The following is an 18633-nucleotide window of genomic DNA, read 5'->3' as shown; positions in this document are numbered from 1 at the left end:
ATTTATAAAACTTCAATAACTTTCTCTCTCTCTTCATGCATTTATTTGCTTGAACATGTTTAATTTGTAAAAATAGAGTGAACTGAGCGGGCCGTTACTTTGAATTCTGATTGAACTGTTAATTTGGTCTAGGTTAGATTTTCCCAAATGCTGGTTTGTGAGGGAACTGCAGGTGTTTTGTGAGTTGAAACCACAACTCACTTAAATGTGGCTGCAGAATTAATTTAAATAAAAATAAAACCGTGACAGGCTATAGCTTATTGTGATTATCAAATTAAAGTCTGTAATTAAAGTCTGTAATCTCGGTTGACAGTAAATGCTGCTTTTCACCAACTTCATCTCTTTATGAACACGGAGTTTAACATGCATTTCAGGAATGCAACACGTTGTAGGTTCAATTCATTTACATATTCGCACAAATTCCAACATTTCCATGGGTAGAAGATTACAGCATTTCACAAGCATTCGCCAAAATAATCAGCTTGAATATTTAGACGTTTGACAGTGAAGAATTTAAGACAAATTATTGTGACTTGCAGCAGGAAATCAAACAAGTATTATCCCCATTATTATTATTTTTATTTTATTTCAAATGACAGATGCAATTTATAACAATATCCAGCCATCATCTTCCGCTTATCCGGGGCCGGGTCGCGGGGGCAACAGTCTAAGCAGAGACGCCCAGACTTCCTTCTCTCTGGCCACTTCCTTCAGCTCCTCCGGGGGTACCCCGAGGCGTTCCCAGGCCAGCCTGGAGACATAATCCCTCCAGCGTGTCCTGGGTCTTCCCCGGGGCCTCCTTCTGGTGGGACGTGCCCGGAACACTTCCCTGGGAAGGTGTCCAGGAGGCATCTGAAATAGATGCCCGAGCCACCTCAGCTGGCTTCTCTCGATCTGAAGGAGCAACGGCTCTACTCTGAGCTCCTCCCGAGTGACCGAGCTTCTCACCCTATCTCTAAGGGAGCGCCCAGCCACCCTGCAGAGAAAGCTCATTTCAGCCGCCTGTATCCGGGATCTTGTCCTTTCGGTCATGACCCACAGCTCATGACCATAGGTGAGAGTAGGAACGTAGATTGACCGGTAAATCGAAAGCTTCGCCTTACGGCTCAGCTCCTTCTTCACCACGACAGAACGGTACAACGCCTGCATTACTGCAGATGCTGCAACGATCCCTCTGTCAATCTCCCGTTCCGTCCTTCCCTCACTCGTGAACAAGACCCCAAGATACTGAAACTCCTCCACTTGAGGCAAGAACTCTCCACCAACCTGAAGTGAGCAAGCTACCCTTTTCCGACTGAGAACCATGGCCTCGGACTTGGAGGTGCTGATTCTCATCCCAGCCGCTTCACACTCGGCTGCAAACCGTCCCAGTGCATGTTGAAGGTCCCGGTCTGAGGTTGCCAACATGACAACATCATCTGCAAAGAGCAGTGATGAAATCGCGTGGTACCCAAACCGGACACTCTCCGGCCCTTGGCTGCGTCTAGAAATTCTGTCCATAAAAATTATGAACAGAACCGGTGACAAAGGGCAGCCCTGCCGGAGACCAACATGCACCGGGAACAAATTTGACCTACTGCTGGCAATGCGAACCAAGCTCCTGCTCTGGTCGTAAAGGTACCGTACTGCCCTAAGCAAGGGGCCCCGGACCCCATACTCCCAGAGCACCCCCCACAGGGTGCCACGAGGAACACAGTCGAATGCATTCTCCAAATCCACAAAGCACATGTGGACTGGTTGGGCAAACTCCCATGTACCCTCCAGCATCCTGTGAAGGATATAGAGCTGGTCCAGCGTTCCACGACCGGGACGAAAACCACACTGCTCCTCCTGAATCCGAGGTTCCCCTATCGGCCGAATTCTCCTCTCCAGTACCCTGGCATAGACTTTCCCAGGGAGGCTGAGAAGTGTGATCCCCCTGTAGTTGGAACAACCTCTCCGGTCCCCCTTCTTGAAAAGAGGGACCACCACCCCGGTCTGCCAGTCCATAGGCACTGTCCCCAACCGCCATGCGATGCTGCAGAGGCGCGTCAGCCAAGACAGCCCCACAACATCCAGAGACTGAAGGTACTCAGGGCGAATCTCATCCACCCCCGGCGCCTTGCCACCGAGGAGCTTATTAACTACCTCGATGACTTCAGCCCGGGTGATGGACGAGTCCCCCTCCGAGCCCTCAGCCTCTGCTTCCTTCAAAGGAATAAGTGTCGGTGGGATTGAGGAGATCCTCGAAGTATTCCTTCCACCGTCCAACAATATCCCCAGTTGAGGTCAGCAGCTGCCCATCTCCACTGTAGGCCCCATGGGGGAAGGCCCGCCCACCAAGCGCTCGCATACGAGCCCCAACCCCGGGCCTGGCTCCAGGGTGGGGCCCCGGCCCATGATCCTAGGAGCTATGTTGATCGGCCCGTACGCACAAATGACAGTGAGAGACCTAAACCCCAACTCGAAGGCACAGGGAAGCGACACTCTTGCTCACCGGGGTGAATCTCTCGACCTCCCGCACAAGCTCAGGCTCCTTCCCCGCCAACGAGGTGACATTCCATGTCCCTAGAGCCAGTTTCCGTGTCCAGAGATCGGGTCGTCAGGGGCCTCGCCTTCGACTGACGCCCGATCCACTATGCACCGGCCCCTTATGATCCCTCCTGCTTTCGGGCTGAGCCCGGCCGGGCCCCATGGGGGAAGGCCCGCCCACCAAGCGCTCGCATACGAGCCCCAACCCCGGGCCTGGCTCCAGGGTGGGGCCCCGGCTGCGCCATGCCGGGCGACGTCTCGGCCCTTGTTTTTAACATAATCATAATGGGCTTGTGAACTGCTCTTAGTCTGACCCGTCAACAAGGACCTGTTTGCCTTGGGAAGCCCTACCAGGGGCATAAAGCACTGGACAACATAGCTCCTAGGATCATTCAGGTACTTAAACCCCTCCACCACGATAAGGTGCCAGTTCAAAGAGGTTTTTTTTTATTTTTTTTTTTTTATAACAATAATGTTTAGATTTTAATTTTCATAAATACAGTTAAAGCAATAATATAATAATACTACTACTACCACTACTACTCCTACTACTAATAATAGGCCCTACACTTGCAGTCCTAAGCAATTAAAATAAAACACTTATTAAAAATGATTCAGTATTTAATCTGTTTACTTGCATGTTTAGTTCACCATAAAATAAAAATTCTGTCATTATTTACTTTCCCTCAACTTCCAAACCTGTATGAGTTTCTTTCTTTCTGCAGAACACAAAAGAAGATATTTTAAAGAATGTCAGTAACCAGACAGTTGATGGTCCCCATTGACTTTAACAGGCAAAAAAAAAATACAAGTTGGAGAGTAAATGATGACTGAATTTTCATTTTAGGGTGAACTATTCTTTTAAACAACATTAGAGAACCAATAAATATTACCTTAAAGTCTCAGGGGGTAATTCTTGTAAATCATTTACGTGCAAGGGGTTCGGCTGACAAAATAGTTTAGGAAGCTCTAGTCTAGTTGAAGCTGAGGAGAGGAGCGGTTACAAAAGAACTTGTAGCTGTTGGTATTGCTGTAGAGAAAAAAGCCTCTCGATAACCCCCTGGAGGTGAAAGGAAGAATGACGAGACTGAGCTGTCCTTTTCCTCTGCTGCACTTAAAGCAGAGAAAGCAAAATGGAAGACAATAAAATAAATGTGAAAGGACAAAGGAACAAGCAACAGAGCTAAGATATGGTAAAGTGTATTAGCTGAGTAGTGAAGATAAAGCAAAAGCTTACAGCACCTGGTATTCCCAGGCGGTCTCCCATCCAAGTACTAACCAGGCCCGACCCTGCTTAGCTTCCGAGATCGGACGAGATCGGGCGTGCTCAGGGTGGTATGGCCGTAAGCGGAGGCTGCAGTCAGTAGTGAGCTATTTAAAGAAGGCACACTAGCAGCAACCCCTACAAAGCTCAGAGTGCATTGACATGCGGCTCGGGCTGCATCTGAAAGGGAAACAGCCCCCCTCCCCCCAAAAGTGTTTTCATACATTTTTTCAAAAAAAGATTCTTGAAATTCTTTAAAATGTAAACTCAGTTCACAGCATTTTTGTGCCATAATATTGATTAACTAAAACCCCCACTCCCACCCAAAAAAAAAAAAAACAAGGAAGCAAATTTGAGCTTCCACAAGGACCAGTGAGATTCATTCTCATGTTAGGAAGTACGTTTGAGCTTCCACAAGGACCAATGAGGTTCATTCTCGCGCATTAAGTGTGTCTGGTTGAGCTTCTGTTTATGTTTGCTCATCAATGTTTAAATGTGAATAAAAAGCTTAAATTAAATTAAAATATCTGATTGACTTCAACAGGCAAAAAAATACAAGTTGGAGTGTAAATGATGACCGAATTTTCATTTTAGGGTGAACTATTCTTTTAAACAACATCAGAGAACCAATAAATATTACCTTAAAGTCTCAGGGGGTAGCTCTTGTAAATCATTTACGTGCAAGGGGTTCGGCTGACAAAATAGTTTAGGAAGCTCTGGTCTAGTTGAAGCTGAGGAGAGGAGCGGTTACAAAAGAACTTGTAGCTGTTGGTATTGCTGTAGAGAGAAAAAAGCCTCTCGATCACCCTCTGGAGGTGAAAGGAAGAATGACGAGACAGAGCTGTCCTTTTCCTCTGCCGCACTTAAAGCAGAGAGAAAGAAAAATGGAAGTCAATAAAATAAATGTGACAGGATAAAGGAACAAGCAACAGAGCTAAGATATGGTAAAGTGTATTAGCTGAGTAGTGAAGATAAAGCAAAAGCTTACAGCACCTGGTATTCCCAGGCGGTCTCCCATCCAAGTACTAACCAGGCCCGACCCTGCTTAGCTTCCGAGATCGGACGAGATCGGGCGTGCTCAGGGTGGTATGGCCGTAAGCGGAGGCTGCAGTCAGTAGTGAGCTATTTAAAGAAGGCACACCAGCAGCAACCCCTACAAAGCTCAGACTTCATTGTTTTCATACATTTTTTCAAAAAAGATTCTTGAAATTCTTTAAAATGTAAACTCAGTTCACAGCATTTTCATGCCATAATATTGATTAACTAAAACCTGAACCTCCCACCCCCCAAAAAATCATGCAGGGTCGGATTAGTTCACCTAAAAATAAAAAGGCTGTCATCTACTGACCCTCACTTCATTCCAAACCCGCAAGTCTTTCATTCAACTTCAGAACACAGATGAAGATCTTTTTGATGAAATCTGAGAGCGTTTTGTCCCTCCATTGACAGCTACACAACAAGAACGCTGACACTGCAAAAAGTTCATAAAAAGATCGTAAAACTAATCCATATGAATCAAGTGGTTTAGTCAAAATGATCTAAACAGACACAATCACTTTATAAGATAAACAGATTGAATTTAGAATTTTTTTTTCACATATAAACATTCATTAACTCCCCACAAGGATCAACAAGGTTCATACTCGTGTTATGAAGTACATTTGAACTTCCAAAAGAACCAAAGAGGTTTATCCTCATATTACAAACCACATTTGAGCTTCCACAAGGACCAATGAGGTTCATTCTTGTGTAGGCAGCACATTTGAGCTTCCACAAGGACCAATGAGGTTCATTCTTGTGTTAGGCAGCACGTTCGAGTTTTCAAAAGGACCAATAAGGTTCATTCTCGTGTTAGGAAGTATGTTTGCGCTTCCACAAGAACCAATGAGGTTCATTCTTGCCAAAATAATCAGCTTGAATATTTAGACGTTTGACAGTGAAGAATTTTAGACAAAAGTATTGTGACTTGCAGAAGGAAATCAAACAAGTATTATCCCCATTATTATCTTTTTTACTTTATTTCAAAATGACAGATGCAATTTATAACAATAATCTTTATATTTTAATTTTCATAAATACAGTTAAAGCAATTATATAATACTACTACTACCACCACCACCACTCCTACTACTAATAATAGGCCCTACACTTGCAGTCCTAAGCAATTAAAATAAAACACTTATTAAAAATGATTCAGTATTTAATCTGTTTACTTGCATGTTTAGTTCACCATAAAATAAAAATTCTGTCATTATTTACTTTCCCTCAACTTCCAAACCTGTATGAGTTTCTTTCTTTCTGCTGAACACAAAAGAAGATATTTTAAAGAATGTCAGTAACCAGACAGTTGATGGTCCCCATTGACTTCAACAGGCAAAAAAATACAAGTTGGAGAGTAAATGATGACCGAATTTTCATTTTAGGGTGAACTATTCTTTTAAACAACATCAGAGAACTAATAAATATTACCTTGAAGTCTCAGGGGGTAATTCTTGTAAATCATTTACGTGCAAGGGGTTCGGCTGTCAAAATAGTTTAGGAAGCTCTAGTCTAATTAAAGCTGTATGAGAAGAGGAGCGGTTACAAAAGAACTTGTAGCTGTTGGTATTGCTGTAGAGAGAAAAAAGCCTCTCGATCACCCCCTGGAGGTGAAAGGAAGAATGACGAGACTGAGCTGTCCTTTTCCTCTGCCGCACTTAAAGCAGAGAAAGCAAAATGGAAGACAATAAAATAAACGTGAAAGGACAAAGGAACAAGCAACAGAGCTGAACCATGGTAAAGTGTATTAGCTGAGTAGTGAAGATAAAGCAAAAGCTTACAGCACCTGGTATTCCCAGGCGGTCTCCCATCCAAGTACTAACCAGGCCCGACCCTGCTTAGCTTCCGAGATCGGACGAGATCGGGCGTGCTCAGGGTGGTATGGCCGTAAGCGGAGGCTGCAGTCAGTAGTGAGCTATTTAAAGAAGGCACACCAGCAGCAACCCCTACAAAGCTCAGAGTGCATTGACATGCGGCTCGGGCTGCATCTGAAAGGGAAACAGCCCCCCTCCCCCCAAAAGTGTTTTCATACATTTTTTCAAAAAAAGATTCTTGAAATTCTTTAAAATGTAAACTCAGTTCACAGCATTTTTGTGCCATAATATTGATTAACTAAAACCCCCGCTCCCACCCTAAAAAAAAACAAAAAAGGAAGCAAATTTGAGCTTCCACAAGGACCAGTGAGATTCATTCTCATGTTAGGAAGTACGTTTGAGCTTCCACAAGGACCAATGAGGTTCTTTCTCATGTTAGGGAGTACGTTTGAGCTTCCACAAAGACCAGTGAGGTTCATTCTTGTGTTCGGGAGCACATTAAAGCTTCCACAAGGACCTGTGAGGTTCTTTCTCATGTTAAGAAGCACGTTTGAGCTTCCACAAGAACCAATGACGTTCATTCTCGTGCATTAGTTGTGTCTGGTTGAGTTTCTGTTCATATTTGCTCATCAATGTTTAAATGTGAATAAAAAGCTTAAATTAAATTTGCAGTGTTGAATGCCCTCCTGAATAGGCGGGCCAATATCTGATTGGACGGGGGAGGTTTAATGATAATTTGCAAAACTTCAATAACTTTCTCTCTCTCTTCATGCATTTATTTGCTTGAACGTGTTTAATCTGTAAAAATAGGGTGAACTGAGCGGGCTGTTACTTTGAATTCTGAACTGTTAATTTGGTCAAGGTTAGATTTTCCCAAATGCTGGTTTGTGAGGGAACTGCAGGTGTTTTGTGAGTTGAAACCACAACTCACTTAAATGTGGCTGCAGAATTAATTTAAATAAAAATAAAACCGTGACAGGCTATAGCTTATTGTGATTATCAAATTAAAGTCTGTAATTAAAGTCTGTAATCTCGGTTGACAGTAAATGCTGCTTTTCACCAACTTCATCTCTGTATGAACACTGAGTTTAACATGCATTTCAGGAATGCAACACGTTGTAGGTTCAATTAATTTACATATTCGCACAAATTCCAACATTTCCATGGGTAGAAGATTACAGCATTTCACAAGCATTCGCCAAAATAATCAGCTTGAATATTTAGACGTTTGACAGTGAAGAATTTTAGACAAATTATTGTGACTTGCAGCAGGAAATCAAACAAGTATTATCCCCATTATTATTATTTTTATTTTATTTCAAATGACAGATATAATTTATAACAATAACCATCCATCATCTTCCGCTAATCCGGGGCCGGGTCGCGGGGGCAACAGTCTAAGCAGAGACGCCCAGACTTCCTTCTCTCTGGCCACTTCCTCCAGCTCCTCCGGGGGTACCCCGAGGCGTTCCCAGGCCAGCCTGGAGACATAATCCCTCCAGCGTGTCCTGGGTCTTCCCCGGGGCCTCCTCCCGGTGGGACGTGCCTGGAACACCTCCCTGGGAAGGTGTCCAGGAGGCATCCAAAATAGATGCCCAAGCCACCTCAGCTGGCTCCTCTCGATGTGAAGGAGCAACGGCTCTACTCTGAGCTCCTCCCGAGTGACCGAGCTTCTCACCCTATCTCTAAGGGAGCGCCCAGCCACCCTGCAGAGAAAGCTCATTTCAGCCGCCTGTATCCGGGATCTTGTCCTTTCGGTCATGACCCACAGCTCATACCATAGATGAGAGTAGGAACGTAGATTGACCGGTAAATCGAAAGCTTCGCCTTACGGCTCAGCTCCTTCTTCACCACAACAGACCGGTACAACGCCCGCATTACTGCAGATGCTGCACCGATCCGTCTGTCAATCTCCCGTTCCATCCTTCCCTCACTCGTGAACAAGACCCCAAGATACTTAAACTCCTCCACTTGAGGCAAGAACTCTTCACCAACCTGAAGTGAGCAAGCTACCCTTTTCCGACTGAGAACCATGGCCTCGGACTTGGAGGTGCTGATTCTCATCCCAGCCGCTTCACACTCGGCTGCAAACCGTCCCAGTGCATGTTGAAGGTCCCGGTCTGAGGTTGCAAACACGACAACATCATCTGCAAAGAGCAGTGATGAAATCGCGTGGACCGGACACTCTCCGGCCCTTGGCTGCGTCTAGAAATTCTGTTCATAATTTTTATGGACAGAATTTCTAGACGAAATATTTATAAAAAGGTAATAAATATTACCTTAAAGTCTCAGGGGGTAATTCTTGTAAATTATTTACGTGCAAGGGGTTCGGCTGACAAAATAGTTTAGGAAGCTCTAGTCTAGTTGAAGCTGTATGAGAAGAGGAGCGATTACAAAAGAACTTGTAGCTGTTGGTATTGCTGTAGAGAGAAAAAAGCCTCCCGATCACCCCCTGGAGGTGAAAGGAAGAATGACGAGGCTGAGCTGTCCTTTTCCTCTGTCGCACTTAAAGCAGAGAAAGCAAAATGGAAGACAATAAAATAAATGTGAAAGGACAAAGGAACAAGCAACAGAGCTGAACCATGGTAAAGTGTATTAGCTGAGCAGTGAAGATAAAGTAAAAGCTTACAGCACCTGGTATTCCCAGGCGGTCTCCCATCCAAGTACTAACCAGGCCCGACCCTGCTTAGCTTCCGAGATCGGACGAGATCGGGCGTGCTCAGGGTGGTATGGCCGTAAGCGGAGGCTGCAGTCAGTAGTGAGCTATTTAAAGAAGGCACACCAGCAGCAACCCCTACAAAGCTCAGACTGCATTGACATGCGGCTCGCGCTGCATCTGAAAGGGAAACAGCCCCCCTCCCCCCAAAAGTGTTTTCATACATTTTTTCAAAAAAATATTCTTGAAATTCTTTCAAATGTAAACTCAGTTCACAGCATTTTTTGTGCCATAATATTGATTAACTAAAACCCCCACTCCTGTAATGTTTCTCAATTCAGTACAGAAACATTTTACTTGAAACAAACTTATCTTTTATTAACTTCCATATCGAGTGCAGGAACATCAACAACCTCACTTATGATAGTCACTCGCGGTCTTATTACATCAATGGTAAGTGTCATGCTACTGACACCTAGTGGTTGCTTTGGGGTATTCACATCTAGAAATAGACAATCACTACATCCCCTTTCCTTTAGAGGTAAAGAACAAGTTATTACAATTTCAAGAATTATTTACATTGCAATCACAGTAATACTAATCAACAGTTTACTTTTTTTCATGAATATTCAAATGCCTATATTTTGAGCACTTTTCACAGATCAAGTCTTTCAGGAGGCTTTACTGTGCGTTTCGACCTTCTCAGTACAGGTGAATGCCATTCTGACTGCATTTCCTTAGCTGGCTCCTTGTTATCCAGTTCCGGAAGTGTTTCAGTTGTTGTTGTTGAGTCTGCACAGTCTGTGTCACCTGTATATGTATCCTCTAGTACTGTCTCTTTAGTTTTCAACAGACTCCTCCGATTTCTCCTCAGGATTTGACCATCCTCTGTCCTGACAGTATAAGATCTTGGGTTCACCTCCTCCAGGACTTTTGCTCTTTTAGTCCAGGTACTGCAATCCTCAAGTCTTACTGTGTCATTACTGGAGAGTGGTTCTAGGCTCTTTGATGCCTTATCATAGTTAGCTTTTTGTCTCCATTTCAGGCGCTTTTCTTTTCTTTTCCGGTCCTTGTTCTTGCTTGGTGTTGCTAAGAAAGGAAGTGTGGTTCTTAATCTGCGCCCCATCAAGATTTCTGCAGGAGACACACCGTGTTCAAGTGGAGAAGCCCGGTAATTCAGCAGAGCTAAATAAGGATCTGATTGACTCTCCACTGCTTTCTTGAGTAGTAGCTTCACTATATGTACTCTTTTCTCCGCTTTCCCATTTGACTGCGGGTATAATGGGCTCGATGTCACATGTTGAAACCCATATTCCTCAGCAAACTTCTGAAAGTCTTTGCCACTGTAGCACGGCCCATTATCACTGCACACCACCTGTGGAATACCGTGTCTCGCAAAGATGGATTTTATGTGTGTTATCACACAAGCAGCAGATGTATTGGGAAGCAACGCCATCTCCGGGTAGTTTGATAGATAATCTATCACAAGCAAATAATTTCGTCCATCCAGGAAGAATAAGTCAGTCCCAACTTTCTGCCACGGTTCATCTGGTGGATCAGTGATGATCATCGGCTCTTTCTGTTGCTTTGCATGATGCTTCAAACAAATATCACAGGTTGACACCATCCTGTCAATGTCTGTGTTTATTCCTGGCCAATAGATGGCAGTTCTAGCCCTTCTTTTGCATTTTTCTGCTCCAAGGTGCCCCTCGTGCAGTTTTTTCAACATCTCTTTTTGCAGTGACTGAGGGATAATGATCCTGTTCTGTCTCAGCAGAAGTCCCTTGACAACACTCAACTCTGTTCTGATGTTGTAGTACTGAGCACATTCTCCCCTAGGCCAATCCTCATTCAGATGTTTAACGACCAATTGCAGACATTTATCTTTCTCAGTCTCCTCTGCAATTTGTTTGAGTTTTGCGTCCGTGACCGGAAGAGCCTCGGCTACCATGTTCACATGTTGAGTCACATCAGCCTCTGTGGAACTTTCATGTTTTTCACCCTGTTCAGCAGCTCTGGACAGAGCATCGGCCAGAACTAAGTACTTCCCTTGAGTGTAAATTAGCTCCATGTCATACCTCTGCAGCCGCATCATCAGTCGTTGGATTCTTGGAGACATTTGACTCAAGTTCTTTTTAATGATAGCTATTAATGGCTTGTGATCTGTTTCTGACACAAATGTCGGCAAGCCATACACATAGCTGTGAAATCTCTCCACTTCATACACTAAGCCCAGGCACTCTTTTTCTATCTGCGCGTATCGGCATTCAGACGGAGTCATCGTTCTCGAGGCATACGCGACCGGCCTCCAATTCTCTCCCTCCGCCTGCAACAGAACTGCCCCCAGCCCATCTTTGGATGCGTCTGTCGATATCTTTGTCCTTTTTGATGGGTCAAAGAAGGTCAGCACAGGCTCTGTAGTGAGGAGTGTCTTTAGTCGTCCCCATTCTTGTTCATGACCTGCAGTCCAGTCGAACTCACCTTTATCACGTAACAGCTCTCTCAAGTAAACTGTTTTTGTAGACAGGTTTGGTATGAACTTTCCGACGAAATTGATCATCCCCATCACTCTCAATACAGCCTTTCTATCTTTGGGTCTGGGCATTTTGAGTATTGCTTGTATTTTACTCTTATCTGGTTCCACACCCGCCTCTGACAGCTTATCTCCTAGGAATGTGACTTCCTTTGCTCCAAACTTACATTTTTCCTTATTCAACTTCAGGCCATACTTCCTTACTCGCTGTAGGACTTCCATGAGTCTTTTGTTGTGCTGTTCTATTGTGGATCCCCACAACACAATGTCATCCACATAAACACGCACACCCTCGATGTCTTCAATTATGTGCTCCATAGCCCGGTGGAATACCTCAGGAGCTGAGGAAATTCCGAACGGCATCCTCAAGAAGGAGTATCGGCCAAAGGGTGTGTTAAAGGTACAATACCTCGTGCTTGCTTCATGTAGTTTCAGCTGCCAAAAGCCCTGAGATGCATCCAGTTTTGTAAAGAACTTTGCACCTGCCATCTCGCTTATGATTTCTTCCCGTGTTGGAATTTGGTAATGTTCCCTCTGAATGTTTGCGTTTAAATCCTTTGGATCCATACACACACATAGATCACCATTTGCTTTTTTCACACACACCATTGAATTAACCCACTCTGTAGGCTCTTCAACTTTTTCTATGACTCCCATGGATGTCATTCTTTCCAGCTCTTGCCTCAGCTTATCACGAAGTGGTGCTGGAACCCGTCTTGGTGCATGAACTACTGGCTGTGCATCTTTTGTCAACTGTATTTTGTAGGTGAATGGTAATTCTCCAAACCCTTCAAATACGTCTGGAAACTGTTTAACTATGTATTCCACACCGTTCTGTGTTCCTCCATCAATTATGGTGTATACTCTTCTTACTAGACCTAGGTCTTCACATGCCTTGTCTCCCAACACAGAATCATGACCATCTGGAACCACCACAAACATGAGGTGATGTTTTCTGTTTTTCACTTTCACCCCAAGTCTGCATGTACCTTTCGTTGTAATGTTCTGTCCATTATAGGCTTTAAGTTGCACTGTTTTCTGACTTATACGTGGCTTGATTTTCATTGCTCTGATGTCTTGCTCCGAAATCAGATTGACTTTTGCTCCTGTGTCTAGCTTGAGCAATATTGTTACTCCATTTATTTCCATATCTGTCATCCACTTGTCCTGTGCAACACTATTCACATCATTCTGTCTTGTTCTTTCCTGACCGATATCTGCCTGCTGTACCATTCCAACGAAGAATGTGTCACTGAGGGCTGTTTCTTCCACTGCATGCACACGCTCCCTTTGACTTTGTCCTTTTTTTGAAAAGCATTGCTTAGCAAAATGATTCTGCCCTTTACATTTGGCACAGACTTTGCCATAGGCGGGACATTGTTTTGGTGGGTGTCTTTTACCACATCTCTTACAGTTAAACAGTTCTTTCTCCTTTTACTGTCTCAGTTTGCTCATTTTGAATTTCTGCATCTTCTCTGTTACTGTAGCTACAGCTGAACTGTCACTTCCGCTCATCTTTGTGTTGTCACCAAAGGTTTTAGCATGCTGAAGAGCAATCTCACTGGCATGACATATCCGGATTGCTTCATTCATCGTTAGCTCTGTCTCTCTCAAGAGCCTCTCCCTCACTTTTTTATCATTGATGCCGAACACAATTTGGTCACGGATCATTGAATCTTGCAACTGTCCGAAATTGCATGTTCCAGATTTTAACTTTAAATCCATTAAGAAGCTGTCAAAAGTCTCTCCCTGCTGTTGTAGACGAGAACGAAAAACATACCTTTCGAAAGTCTCGTTTTTTTTCGGCGAGCAGTGTGCATCAAACCTTTCAATGACCACGTTGTATGTGCCTTTGTCTTCGGCCCGTTCAAACACCAGCGTGTTAAACACCTCTATTGACTGGGGTCCCGCGACGGTGAGTAGCAATGCAATCTTGCGTGCATCCGACGCTTCATCAAGGCCCACTGCCTGTACGTACAGCGCAAATCTTTGTTTAAACGTTCGCCATTCGTGATCAATATTTCCAGTCCAATTCACTGCGTCAGGCGGTTTCACGTTAACACTTTCCATGACGACTATTGGTGATCATCACCACTCCTGGTATCATGTAATGTTTCTCAATTCAGTACAGAAACATTTTACTTGAAACAAACTTATCTTTTATTAACTTCCATATCGAGTGCAGGAACATCAACAACCTCACTTATGATAGTCACTCGCGGTCTTATTACATCAATGGTAAGTGTCATGCTACTGACACCTAGTGGTTGCTTTGGGGTATTCACATCTAGAAATAGACAATCACTACAACTCCCACCCTAAAAAAAAAAACAACAAAGCAAATTTGAGCTTCCACAAGGACCAGTGAGATTCATTCTCATGTTAGGAAGTACGTTTGAGCTTCCACAAGGACCAATGAGGTTCTTTCTCATGTTAGGGAGTACGTTTGAGCTTCATTCTTGTGTTCAGAAGCACATTTGAGCTTCCACAAGGATCAATGAGGTTAATTCTTGTGTTCACAGCATGTTTGAGCTTCCACAAGAACCAATGACGTTCATTCTCGCGCATTAAGTGTGTCTGGTTGAGCTTCTGTTTATGTTTGCTCATCAATGTTTAAATGTGAATAAAAAGCTTAAATTAAAATTTTAGTGTTAAATGCCCTCCTGAATAGGCGGGCCTTTCTGCAGAACACAAAAGAAGATATTTTAAAGAATGTCAGTAACCAGACAGTTGATGGTCCACACTGACTTCAACAGGCAAAAAAATACAAGTTGGAGCGTAAATGATGACCGAATTTTCATTTTAGGGTGAACTATTCTTTTAAGCAACATCAGAGAACCAATAAATATTAACTTAAATTCTCAGGGGGTAAATCATTTACGTGCAAGGGGTTCGGCTGACAAAATAGTTTAGGAAGCTCTGGTCTAGTTGAAGCTGAGGAGAGGAGCGGTTACAAAAGAACTTGTAGCTGTTGGTATTGCTGTAGAGAGAAAAAAGCCTCTCGATCACCCCCTGGAGGTGAAAGGAAGAATGACGAGACTGAGCTGTCCTTTTCCTCTGCCGCACTTAAAGCAGAGAAAGCAAAATGGAAGACAATAAAATAAATGTGAAAGGACAAAGGAACAAGAAACAGAGCTGAACCATAGTAAAGTGTATTAGCTGAGTAGTGAAGATAAAGCAAAAGCTTACAGCACCTGGTATTCCCAGGCGGTCTCCCATCCAAGTACTAACCAGGCCCGACCCTGCTTAGCTTCCGAGATCGGACGAGATCGGGCGTGCTCAGGGTGGTATGGCCGTAAGCAGAGGCTGCAGTCAGTAGTGAGCTATTTAAAGAAGGCACACCAGCACCAACCCCCACAAAGCTCAGAGTGCATTGACATGCGGCTCGGGCTGCATCTGAAAGGGAAACAGCCCCCCTCCCCCCAAAAGTGTTTTCATACATTTTTTCAAAAAAAGATTCTTGAAATTCTTTAAAATGTAAACTCAGTTCACAGCATTTTTGTGCCATAATATTGATTAACTAAAACCCCCACTCCCACCCAAAAAAAAAAAAAACAAGGAAGCAAATTTGAGCTTCCACAAGGACCAGTGAGATTCATTCTCATGTTAGGAAGTACGTTTGAGCTTCCACAAGGACCAATGAGGTTCTTTCTCATGTTAGGGAGTACGTTTGAGCTTCCACAAAGACCAGTGAGGTTCATTCTTGTGTTCGGAAGCACATTAAAGCTTCCACAAGGACCAATGAGGTTCTTTCTCATGTTAGGGAGTACGTTTGAGCTTCCACAAAGACCAGTGAGGTTCATTCTTGTGTTCAGAAGCACATTAAAGCTTCCACAAGGACCAGTGAGGTTCTTTCTCATGTTAGGGAGTACGTTTGAGCTTCCACAAAGACCAGTGAGGTTCATTCTTGTGTTCACAGCATGTTTGAGCTTCCACAAGAACCAATGACGTTCATTCTCGTGCATTAAGTGTGTCTGGTTGAGCTTCTGTTTATGTTTGCTCATCAATGTTTAAATGTGAATAAAAAGCTTAAATTAAATTTGCAGTGTTGAATGCTCTCCTGAATAGGCGGGCCAATATCTGAATGGATGGTGGAGGATTATTGATAATTTGCAAAACTTCAATAACTTTCTCTCTCTCTCCATGCATTTATTTGCTTGAACGTGTTTAATCTGTAAAAATAGGGTAAACTGAGCGGGCTGTTACACTCTAAAAAATAATTCAGTGGCTTAGTAAATATCACAGTAATAATTAACTTTATTAACTTAATAAAATCTCTCAATATCATTTACTTGATGGTTTTAGTTAATGATGGTTTTAGTTAAACATACCAAAATAATTGACTAAAAATCCAACAGTTAATTTTGTCTAAAATGTATAGTTATATTTAAGTTTTTTCACTAAAATAATTTAGTATTCAAATAACCAATTATTTATTTTAAATATACTTAATACATTTGTGAAATTTATTTCAAAATATTTGAGAATGGAGAATTAAACCGATATGTTTTAAGAACCACAAATATTACTTAATTAAAATCAAGATTATTAATATTTAACACACACTGAAGAAATTGAGTAAGTTTACTCGATTAAAACAATGCACCCCTCCCCCACCCTCTGACGTGACGTAATTGATTTCACTGCTTTAAAATTTACTCAATTTTTTTAGTGTAAAAATGTTTCACCAAAAAAATTGAGTAAATCATAGTATTAGTTTTTAGAGTGTACTTTGAATTCTGATTAAACTGTTAATTTGGTCTAGGTTAGATTTTCCCAAATGCTGGTTTGTGAGGGAACTGCAGGTGTTTTGTGAGTTGAAACCACAACTCACTTAAAGGAGTACTTCAGCGCTGGGAAGATGAATCTGTATTTAAACTGGGTCCTCAATGTAGTAGAAATGTGAAATTATTTTTTCATTTGGTGCCTTCTAGACTGAGAAAAGACAAAAAATGTATTTTTGTCTCATGGGGATGAAAGACATTTACATTTAATCATTTAGCAGACGCTTTTATCCAAAGCGACTTACAAAAAAGGGGAGAGTAATAGAAGCAACGGAACAGACAAGGCCAAAAACCTGTAAGAGCTGTAAGAAATCTCAATTAATTAGCACAATACACAACCATTTTTTTTTTTTTTTTTTTTTTTTTTTAAAGACAGACATCTACAACAAAAACTCACGTTTGCAAAGTGCCGAACACTGGATTTTGATAGCTAAGATAGCTACAACCCATTAGGACTAAGGCTTTTGCCCCAGCTGTTGTCGTTAATGCAGATTCAGTGGCCCAATGGGTTGGTTTTGTATTCTAGCTAAACGCGCAGCAATAGCCATCTACAACAAAAACTCACGTACGCAATATACAGAACACTGGATTCTGATAGTTATGATAACTATGTAACATACCCGCCTGAAGGCACAAATCCGGATGAGAGACGTAGATATGATCCAGGAGTGTGTGCTTTTGGTCGTTGCTGTGGTGATCAGTAAGTGCTATTCTGTATTGGTCAAGTGCAAATGGAAAAGATGTGTCTTAAGATGTTTTTTAAGAATGGCTACAGACTCGGCAGCACGAATTGAGATCGGCAGGTCATTCCACCAGGTAGGAACGGTCCAGGAAAATGTCCGTGAGAGCGATTTCATGCCTCTTTGGGATAGAACCACGAGGCGCCGCTCGCTCGCAGAACGCAAGCTTCTGGAGGGTGTGTAAGTCTGAGCAAGTGAATTTAGGTATATTGGTGCAGAGCCAGAGGTTGTTTTGTAGGCGATAACTAGTGCCTTGAATTTGATGCGAGCAGCCATTGGCAACCAGTGCAGTTTGATGAAGAGAGGCATAACATGCGTTCTCTTCGGCTCATTAAAGACCACTCTCGCCGCTGCATTCTGGATCAGCTGCAAGGGTTTGATAGTGCATGCTGGAAGCCCAGCCAGAAGAGCATTACAATAATCCAGTCTGGAGAGAACAAGAGCTTGAACCAGGAGTTGTGCAGCCTGTTCTGATAGGAAGGGTCTAATCTTTCTAATGTTGTATAAAGCAAATCTGCAGGACCGGGCTGTTGCAGTAATGTGGTCAGTGAAGTTTAACTGGTCATCAATCACAACTCCAAGGTTTCTTGCTGTCCTTGATGGAGTTATGGTCGATGAACCAAGCTGAATGGAGACATTTTGATGAAGTGCTGGGTTGGTTGAGAAAACAAGTAATTCTGTCTTTGCAAGATTGAGTTTAAGATGATGCTCTTTCATCCAGTCAGAAATGTCTGTCAGACAGGCAGCGATACGAACACTGACTTTAGGATCATCTGGTTGAAATGAGAAGTAGAGTTGAGTGTCATCAGCATAGCAGTGATAGGAGAAGCCGTGTTTCTGAATGACAGAACCTAATGATGACATGTAGATGGAGAAGAGAAGTGGTCCAAGGACTGAGCCCTGTGGAACCCCAGTAGCTAGATTATGAGACTTAGACACTTCACCTCTCCATGACACCCTGTAGGACCTACCAGAGAGGTAAGACCTGAACCACTGGAGAGCAGATCCTGAGATCCCCGTCCTCTTAAGTGTTGACAGGAGGATCTGGTGGTTAACTGTGTCAAAAGCAGCAGACAGATCCAGCAGAATGAGCACTGAGGATTTGGAAGCTGCTTTTGCCAGTCTCAGTGCCTCAGTTACCGAGAGCAAGGCAGTCTCAGTCGAATGGCCGCTTTTGAAGCCGGATTGGTTGTTGTCTAGGAGGTTGTCCCGTTCAAGAAACATAGAGAGTTGATTGAACACAACTCGCTCAAGGGTCTTTGCAATGAAAGGCAGAAGGGATACCGGTCGGTA

The 18633-nt window shown here is 43.2% G+C and overlaps 5 non-coding genes across 5 annotated transcripts; all 5 read right to left on the bottom strand.

Moving 5' to 3' along the window:
- Positions 1 to 3741: 3741 nt before the first annotated feature.
- LOC137091678 (5S ribosomal RNA) lies at positions 3742 to 3860 on the bottom strand. Its single transcript, XR_010908124.1, has one exon. It is a non-coding gene; the product is annotated as a 5S ribosomal RNA (ribosomal RNA).
- An 896-nt stretch (positions 3861 to 4756) lies between these two features.
- Positions 4757 to 4875, bottom strand: LOC137091677 (5S ribosomal RNA). The gene has a single exon (XR_010908123.1). It is a non-coding gene; the product is annotated as a 5S ribosomal RNA (ribosomal RNA).
- Positions 4876 to 6587: 1712 nt separating this feature from the next.
- On the bottom strand, positions 6588 to 6706 carry LOC137091714 (5S ribosomal RNA). The gene has a single exon (XR_010908142.1). It is a non-coding gene; the product is annotated as a 5S ribosomal RNA (ribosomal RNA).
- A 2543-nt stretch (positions 6707 to 9249) lies between these two features.
- On the bottom strand, positions 9250 to 9368 carry LOC137091713 (5S ribosomal RNA). Its single transcript, XR_010908141.1, has one exon. It is a non-coding gene; the product is annotated as a 5S ribosomal RNA (ribosomal RNA).
- Positions 9369 to 14998: 5630 nt separating this feature from the next.
- Positions 14999 to 15117, bottom strand: LOC137091710 (5S ribosomal RNA). Its single transcript, XR_010908140.1, has one exon. It is a non-coding gene; the product is annotated as a 5S ribosomal RNA (ribosomal RNA).
- Between the last annotated feature and the right edge of the window lie 3516 nt (positions 15118 to 18633).

This window comes from Pseudorasbora parva, chromosome 10 (assembly GCF_024679245.1).
Source record: "Pseudorasbora parva isolate DD20220531a chromosome 10, ASM2467924v1, whole genome shotgun sequence".
Classification (NCBI taxonomy): Eukaryota; Metazoa; Chordata; class Actinopteri; order Cypriniformes; family Gobionidae; genus Pseudorasbora; species Pseudorasbora parva.
The sequence above is the reverse complement of the archived record's forward strand: the minus strand, read 5'-3'. Positions and strand labels throughout refer to the sequence as shown.